Below are 9,750 nucleotides of genomic sequence, written 5' to 3'. Positions count from 1 at the left end.
TTTTTCACTCTCTTGTTCTGGTAAAGAGTTAATATGTTGTTTCAAACAGGAGATATTTGAATAGAAAGCCTCTCCTTTCAGAACTGTGTGCAGAAGTTAAGAGCATTTTCCTAACTGACCCTTCTCCTGAGTCCATGTGACAATTTGGAATAAGATCATCATGAGAGAGGAGGGGAGCAGAAGGAAGGACATTCTTGGAAAAGGCAGAAATATCTGGAAAGGGATATAGGAAAGAAAGACCATGTTCTGGTAAATTCAGGCAAGCCTTACACAGGATGGCATTGAAAGGGGAGGGAGAGATGAGTGATCACAGGCAGAGTTGATGAGATATCAGGGAAAATGTGCTTCAGTGCTGGGTATTAAAATATTATTGATTAAGTGGGGCTGGGGAGATGGCTCAGTAGAATAAATGCTTTCCTGGCAAATGCAAGGACCTGACTTCAATCCTTGGTTCTGAAAAAAAGAACATTATTGATGAGAGAAAAATGATAATGTATTCCAGTACAGTAATGAAGAAATTTGTAGGTAACAGAAAGAAATTTGTTTTAATACAGAGGATGATATCAAACTATTGTGGGTCTTACAGATCAAATGAGATGAAGCTTTCTAGTGGGTGGATATGGGGGATGCTTCCTTTTGTTTGTAAAATCAGAGCTTTTCATAATTTTTATTACAGGAGACTTCCTACAGAAGCTTTTATATCCACTTCATGGCCCTTGAGGAAGTGCTAGAGTGAAGCTTTATGGCCAAGTCAAATTCCACTTATAGTATGTGTGTTTTTTTAACAGGTGTCTAGGCATGAAGCCAAGATAATAGAAACAATCAGACAATCCCAAAAAGATCTTATGTGATCACTTCTATCTAAGTTATAACTCTGACCACTACTAACATGAAAATACTCTCAGTGTAAGTTAGTTCTTTCACAAAGGCTAGTTAGAGGCATCCTGGCCATTGCCAAATGACCTCCACTGTATCTTTGTGGCTGCAGGTTTACAGTACATAGACCCTCCTCCTCATTAGAATTGCAAGGAACTCATCCTTTTCTCCAGAGCTCTTAGCATTAACACTTTGAACATGTGAGTCCTAGAAAAAGAGGAAACAACCTGTGAGGAGTTAAGGTGTGAACCAGTGAGCATCCTAGTGCAAACTGACAGCTTTCTTTTCTAAGTGTTAGTAGGCTTGAAATCCGGTAAATAAATATGATAATTAGACTAATCACACAATTTTAAATTGCAAACTTTCTAGCTTCAACAGTTATTTGCCTCAAAAGAATAAAATAATGTAAGAGTTAAATAAAATGGTAATTAGATTAATCACACAATTTTAAATTGCAAACTTTCCCACTACAAGTTATTTTCCTCAAAAAAAAAAAATGAAATAATGTAAGAGTTAAATAAAATGTTTTTTTTCTTGTACCACCTAATTCATTTTAAACGATTTTTGTATACATTATAATGCTTCCAGTTTGGGTCAATGGTCCACAACCCAGATGTATGAGATATATTGTATTTCACTTAACACACCCCTGTACACAATTTTTATTTAATTCAGTCTTTATTTGATCTTCCTTTCATCTCAGTTTACATAAAAAATAGGCAAAAGAAGAAATAGCTTCATTTACTAAGGAAATCAAACTATTTTGGTTTTCTACTATCTACTAAGCAATTAATGCATAAGTAGTGTACACAACAGGGGTACAGTAGACTAAAGGAATTATTTTTGACCTAGGCACAATTGTGGAGGATATAAGATTTCATTATGCTATTTAAAACAGTACACAGTTCTACAACTTGGGATACTTTCATTTATCATAAGCAAACAAGGTATTTAGTATTTTTGTATTGTGTTTGGTAACTGGTAATAGAGCACAGAAAGCAAAAGCACAGACAATGAGTTTCTACTGCACTAAGTTTTTACCAAGCATAGGTGCATGACTTTATGCATAATGGATTTCCCTGAGGTTTCCATTTCCCATCTGGCTTTTAATAGTTGCACACACTTCAGGGTGGATCAACTCCTTATTCATCAAACCCTTTTCTGCCCGTATCCTCTGGCTCTGATCACTTTCTTGGCCAAATCCAATGAATTAAGGTTCATGATACTTTTTCATACCAGACTGTCTAAAGCTTTATCTGCCCAATGGACTATTCAGGTCTTTCTTTGCTAGGATAGTGTTATCTCCAAACTGAGAATTCATTCATTCACTCATTCATTCATTCATTCATTCATTCATTCATTCAATAAGTATTTTTAGATCCAGTGTATGTGCATTATTCTAGACAGGAAGAAGTGGCCATGAAATAAAACTTACAAAAGTTTTATTCTACTGGAGGAATATAGATAAAAACAATTACCAAGATAGTGAAGAAGGCATGTTGGAGGTGATGTAAATTCTTGGATTGGATTAGAAATAGCCAGTGAATAGTAAAGCAGATGCCTGGGTATGTCTGGATGGGTCATGGAGTATGACCACGGATACTATGCTATTTGTGCCCAATGGCCCCTTTCTCTTTGCATGCTGTTTTATTTCCCAGTCACCATGAACTAAAAAGCTATTATGCCTTCCCCCATGTTGTTTCTGATTTGGAGCCAGACAGTGATGGACTGACTCTTCTGAATCTGTGAGCCAAATTAAAACTCTCCACCTTTAAAGTGTGTGTATTGAGTACTGTCTCCCAGAGACTGGAATGCTAACTAAGACAGAAATGTGGGGTTATTACTGTAATTATACTTTTCCATGTGACTTATTAGCTTCTGAACTGGTATTCAGAAACATTTTGGAAAGATTTGGGAAAAAGACTATAGAATCCTCAGTAAAGCCTAATGAGTGATTCTGTTTGGAGCTCAGAAGCTCAGAATACCTATAGGAATGTGGACAGTAAAGGCCAGGTTCGGGAAGTTTCAGGTGGGAAGAAGACCTTCACTGGCAATTTGAATACAGGAATATGTCTTACACTGTAGTAGTTGCCTACATTTTGCCTATGTCCTGAGACTTAGTAGGAATCTAAGATTAAGGGAGGTGAACTACACGATTTCGTGGAGGAAAGTTCAAGGCATCTCAAAGTTCAGGCAAAGGCACAAATGATGATGACTGCTTTAACTGAGATTAATAGTGAGAACTGAGAGCAAATGTAAGAGCAAAATAACTTGAAAAACTAATTTTTGGCCCAGAAAGAACCATTTGTAAAGTTGAGGCCAAAATTAGTGCAGTTGCTGAGCAGATTAATGCTATTAAAAAGAAATCAAATATTTTGTATAAGGATAATAAAAATGCTTGAGAAAAAAAATGCTTGAGGAGTTTCTGGAATCAGATAGACTCTGCATACCAGGAGTACAACCATAAACCTTTCATTTGAGAATAATGTCCTCAGATCCCTACTTGAGAAGATCCTAGCAATAGGATTCCAAACTGAACCCATTTTCTAACAAATGACTCAAGCTTATACTTCTTTATAAAAAAGTACTTCACTATGTATAAATACCATACTTTATCCATTTACCTCTTGATGGACATATTGGCTGTCTCCAAGTTTTAGATATTATGAATTGTTCTGCTATAAATATGTGTATTTATGTGTGTATGCCACTGTAATATAATGTTTTCAACTCCCTTAGGAAGATACTTAGAAGGAGAATAGTTGAGTTTAATGGAATTTCTAGTTTTCCTGTTTTCTTTTTTTAAATTAATTTTATTGAGAAACAAATAGCAATGAGACAGGTTCAAAACCGATTAGTAGGGCAGTTTCAATAATTAATACATTGAATATTGTTGTCTTCATAGTAATTATTCATAGTATAAGACACAGATATGATATTCCCATCCAAATACTATTAGTACAAATCTTTCTTCCCATTGAATTAAGAGAAAGTAACTGTATATCTATTTTAACTATTTTGTATATATAGATACAAAATGGTCCCTTATTTGTATCACTTTTTTTTGTTTAGTTTTGTCAGAGATTGGTATTCTCTTGCTGTTTAAATATTGTAGGTACATGAATTCAGCAAAATAATCCTATATAGTCCAGTAGTCCGTAATACTAGTGGGCTCTCTGTATGACTGGAAATGCCAGAAGTTGTTGAGTTGAGCCTGTTTCAGCTCATCATATTAATATGGCTTTATTTTTTTAAAGCAGTTTTCTTGTTTGAGAGAAATCTTTCAGCTGATTTCTATAATGTTAGTACTATCTTATAGTCCTATGAATAGTGTAGAAGGTTTTCCTTCTACATAGTCACATCATCATTGGTTATTTGATTTCTTGATAAGGGCCATTTTTTAGAATAAGAAAGAATCTTATTGTTTTTGATTTGCACTTCGTTAATGATCAGAGATGCTGAGCATTTTTTGATGTACTTATTGGCTCTCTGTACTTCATTTTCTGAGAAATGTCTATCCATTTTGGTTACCCGTTTTTTATTGTATCTTTCATTTGAGGAAGATATAATTGTTTTTAGTCCTTTATACATCAAATCAAAATTATCAAGAAGATATTGACTTCTGAGTATAAAGTTCAGTTATAACATTATAAAGGATTATAAAATTAAGATTTTCCAAACCGTAATTAGTATATTATATATTCTTTCATCATAAAATGCATAGCTGTGATCAGGCTATTTCAGAACATTTCCTGGCTGGCCAAATAATCATGGAAAATGATCACTGTCCATGTATTATTCATGCTAAGTTTTCACTCTCCACATTTGTTGCCCTGTCAATAAACTTGTATTTAAACCAAGTAGAGCTTTGAATCACTAAACTTGCACATTGAAATAAAGCAAAATAATTGAGTTGAGGTAATGTTTTGTAGATAAGACATGTACACTAAATATTAAGAATAAAATACCATTCTGCAAAACAACCTGGAACTATTCAATTCAGTCAAATTAAACACTCTTATAAGCAATGAATCATAAGTTCTATCATGGGTATCTTGTGCAGATGAAGTCTCTCATAGATACGAAGACAGTATTATGAAATGGCAATAGAGCATTGTAAACATGCTTACAAATTACAGGAAATCCTATGCTTTTCAAGACAGACATGGATATATATGTTGGCTTATATACTTATACACCTGCTCTAAGAAAAGCCAAAATCATAGTGATCACAGAACTGTATTCCTGTCCTTGTAACAGTTATCTGCATTTTAATAGTTCAAAGCTATATGGCACACTTGTGATGTCAGTGACTGGTATTCCTTATACTTTGATTTCCTTTCATCTCAAAATATAGTTCCACCTTTTTATCTAAAATGACTCTCGGGCTGCAGAGAGTCATACCAAAGTCCATTCTTTATTTTCATATTGTGTTATGTGTAACACAAGTCAAGGGATACAGGAAAATGTAGTCTCTAGATGGACAGCTGTGTTCTCTGCTATCTGCTACTAATGGAAGAAGGAACACTGGATATTAGTTCTCTCTGATGTTGTGACTATGATAAACATAGATTGCCAAATTAAAGGAGGCAACCATTATAACCAGTGTGTGCTCGTGGTACAGATTGTTCTTAAACACAGGTTACAAATTTAAGAAAGTAAAAGAAAGATTCTAAACTAACAAATAATAAAAGATAACATATTTAAAAATGCAGATCACTAAAGAATTCCTTATAACAGGCAGGTTCTTAAGAAGACAATAATGTCCTGCTGAAAAATGAAAGATTTGTTAGAGATTCACATTTTAAATTTGTTTCTGATTTTTGTTCTTTGCTTTTGATTTTACTCTTCAAAATGAAATTATAATGATAAAAAACCATATAGGTTGTATGTAAGCACTACATCATATATAAGGGACTAGAGCACCCACATATTTTGGTAGAACAGGGATCCTGGACTCAATTCCTCAAGGATACCAAGGAATAGCTGTACAGTAAATCCCTAACTCAAAAATGAGCTCTGTTCCAGGGCAATATTAATAAGTTGGATTCATCTGTAAATCTGACAAAGTTAATCTTATACATCTTTGACACAAATATACAACATAAAGCATAAAAAGCCCACAAATAATAAAGCATTTGATGAACTATTTTTTCCATTTACTTTTGTGTTAAACTGATAGTAAAATGCTGTATGACAACTATGAATAATTTGCACTTTTGTTTCAATAAAAGTAAAAATAAATTTGGTTCTAGTTATGTAGTCCATTGAAAATTACACGAATATTCTAGGGATTACTTTTTCTGATATGGAACTATAATTGTCATACCTTGTCTGATGTACTAACATAAGTTTGCATACTTAAGGCATTTATCAGCACTTGCCATATAGTAAATTCTCCATAGAAAGCAGGTGTCATTATTGTCTTTATTACTGTGATTAAAAAAAAATAAATGAATGTGTGAGGTCTGGACTGTGCATAATGTTGACTTCTAGTAAGTGTTTTTGGATGTATAATTTTAGAATGAAGATTCATTAAATACAATTTTTACAGAAGACTGAGAAAGGAACTATTCAGTTATATCTGAAATATTTTTAAACACTTTTCATGTGTCTGAGATAGAAAAATTAGTAAAACCTATCATGAACCCTTCCAAGGGTAAGAGAAATGCAATTAATTAAAAATATTTGTAACAGGGGGCCTGCCCCTTAGCTCAGTTCTTTAAGTGGCTGCTTCAGCAAAGCAGTCAGGCTCAGGTTGCTGTGGTTCGATTCCCATAACTCAAGCCAGCCAAACCTGCCCTGAAGGCATTTGGAGCCAAAAAAATATATAAGTAACAGATCATGAATTATTATAAATATAGGAATATATATAAATATATATTGTACATATATATATATTTATATATATATGCTCAGCTAAGAATAAGCCATTCTGAAGAAGTAATGGTTGAATTCATATGTAATTAAATTTTTTTAAAACATAGGAAAGAGGCATAGCAACACACCACGACAGTGATCGCAGACTAAATTGTAGAGGAGTTGGAGCCAGAGGCTTCAGAGAGCTTTGGCGATCTAGAAGGCAGGTGGGACCTGAGGCCACACTTGCTGTGACTAATCAGAATTCAAGTTTATGTCCTCCAAGGGCTCAGAGACTGCCACCGTAATCCAAGAACAGACTTGGATTCACACCTAACCTAGGAGCTTCATAGTTAGCGTTCCTGAGAAAGAGGTAGAAGGCAGACCTGTCATCAGAGCCCAAAGAGGTGGCAGCCCTTGGCACTAGAAGAAATGGGGAAAAAGATCAACAGAATCAATCCTTCAGTGTGCAAAACTGAGTCATGGGGGTGGATGTGGGAACTTTGAACAACCAAGTAGAAGAGCACAAGCTTCAAGAGGCAAAAGAGTGAAATAAGAAGGAAGCTTATGGTACCAAGAACGTGCATTATGATCTGGTAGCCTAGATGCTAGAGAAGAAGGAGGCAAAATGAGCATGTTGCATGGCCAAGAAAATCCAAGATTTTCAATAGCAGCAGCAGGAATTCAAAAACCCATGTGAATTTAAACTTCAGGATCTATTTCAGTTCCAGGGCTGTCTAGCCCAATAACAGGAGTTTCCAGCTTGTCTCAGTGATAATGGTCCCTTCCATGGCTCAGCCAGCATGCATTGCTTCTTGGGGGAGGATCTTGATAGGGCCTCATTCCTGAGAATGCAAACAGCAGCAGTTCAGATACAACCTGGAAAGGTATCTGCAGAAGCAATAGCAAATCAGAGTGGAACAGAAATACAGAGATACACTTAGTGACCAGCTGCAACTAGCCATGGACATGCAGGCTACCCAGATGGCCAGGCTGGAAGAGTCTTGTCGTGTTGCCATGAGGTCTGCAGAGCCAATGCCAACCAAGTCCAGGCAGCTAAGCTGGCTGAGCAGCAGCACCATGAACATCAGCGTCAACAGGATGCCAACCTCACAGACACACACAAGCAGATCACCAGTATCCTTCTGACTGAGAACCTCCAGGCTGCTCAGCACTCCATGGATCCCCACCGAGTCCAGCCCTACAGCTGGAAGGGTATGTCTCCAGATCAGCAAGCAGATGTCAAGAGAGTCCAGGAGGCACAGCGCCAAGCAGAGAAAGCATTGGATGACAAGTGGGCCAGCCAAAACTGTATGCTTGGCCCAAACAGCCCTAGAGCTAGAGGAACAGGAGGGAGAATTATGTGCTGAATTTCAGAGAGGGCTGGGCTCCTTCAACCAACGGCTGGCCAAGGATCAAAAGGCCCAGCAAAATTATCCGAATTTAGTGATTTATACCAATCAACCTACAGCCCAGTATTATCTACAGGTCAACACTAGCAGCCGCTGAACTCAGGAAGGTCATCTCTTTTTCTATTAAGCTCAGAGATGATTAGCAATCAGAGAATAATGCTGCATTCCCGCACCTTGAATCCATTCCCTAACGGGACAGAGCTAAGCTGATATCCCCATCTTCTATCCAAGACAGTAAAGGTATTCACTTTAAAGTAATAAATAAATAAATAAATAAATAAATAAATAAAATACAGAAAAGAGTATTCCAGGAAGAAGAGTCAGCAAGTTACTGTGGTGGCCAAGGCATAGAACATTTAGTAGCCTAAAAGAAAACCAATGTGGTTGAGGCTGAAAGAAACAAGATCAATTAATATGAGCTGCTGTGGGAGAATGGGCAGAGGAGTGACCATACAAGGATATGGGCTCTTTGAAGAGACTGTCTTTTTCTTTACAGGAAGAAATTATTCATTTCCTGCTGCTTGCTTTAAAAAATTAGCTCACCAGGATAATCTTTTTAAAATGCAAATCTTAGATTAGGGAGATAACTCAGCAATCTAACTTCCTACCTGGCAAGGTTAAGGACCTGGGTTCAATTCCTAGTATTAGGGACTGTGGAGTTAGCTCAGTGGTCTAAGCACCTGCCTGGCAAGCACAAGGACTCAGGTTTAATCCCCAGTACTGCATGCTACACTGGCCTTGTTCAGTGTGCCCCATGTACACCACAAAAACCGGGAGTGGTGACGCATGCCTGTAATCCCAGTACTGGAGAGGCTGAGACAGGAGGATCACTATGAGCCTAAGCTGCATAGTGAGACCCTGTACTAGATAAAATAATTTTAAAAATGCAAATCTGAGCACATAATTCTTTCTGCTTGAACAATCTTGAAGGCTTGTGTAGTAAGCTTCCAGTAACACTGAAGCAAAAACAAAAAAAGACATTCTAAATGTGTAGATTACTTTGGTGTACTAGGGTGAGTCCCATGTGCTCACACTCTCCTTGTCAAAGAGAGGCAGATAGCACAAGGTCAGACAGAAGGTGATGTGGTCACAGAGGCAGAAGTTCTTCATGGAGATGTACTCAGTTGTGTTAGTGGCTTGTTTTTCTAGTTAGCCTCTTTCCTTTCCACTTGAATATTTTCTTCAAGTTTTACAATAAACATTCCTATAAGTCTGATCTAGTAGTGAGATCCTGAACACCCTATAAACGCCTCCCTGAAATACAGGAAAAATAGTGAACACTTCGTATTTTTGTAATAAAAAACTAGGAAATTAGTTTTACTTTTCAGATATTAATTTTAAAAATTACCAGGTGAGGACACAATGGGTAATTTATTTTCTGATCTTTGTGACCAGTCTGTGATCTGCTCACTTCAAAAATATATCTCAGTCATAACTGTGTGCAAGCGGGTCTTTATATTTTCTGGGGAGCTGGCTGTCAGGGACGGCCCTTTTCTACAATGCAATAGAGAAGAAGAGTAAGGAGAACGAGAATAATGAAGAGCATGTACGCATGACAAGTATCTCAACACAGGAAGTTACAGACTAGAAAGTTCATGATGTG

At 36.6% G+C, this 9,750-nt stretch overlaps 1 pseudogene; it reads left to right on the top strand.

Moving 5' to 3' along the window:
- The window catches only part of LOC101570974, a 109,487-nt pseudogene extending 101,243 nt beyond the window's left edge, over positions 1-8,244 (top strand).
- The last annotated feature ends 1,506 nt before the right edge of the window (positions 8,245-9,750 follow it).

Source organism: Octodon degus, unplaced genomic scaffold (genome assembly GCF_000260255.1).
Source record: "Octodon degus isolate 3935 unplaced genomic scaffold, OctDeg1.0 scaffold00095, whole genome shotgun sequence".
Taxonomy (NCBI): Eukaryota; Metazoa; Chordata; class Mammalia; order Rodentia; family Octodontidae; genus Octodon; species Octodon degus.
Note: the sequence above shows the minus strand (reverse complement) of the source record. Positions and strands in the feature narration are given on the sequence as shown.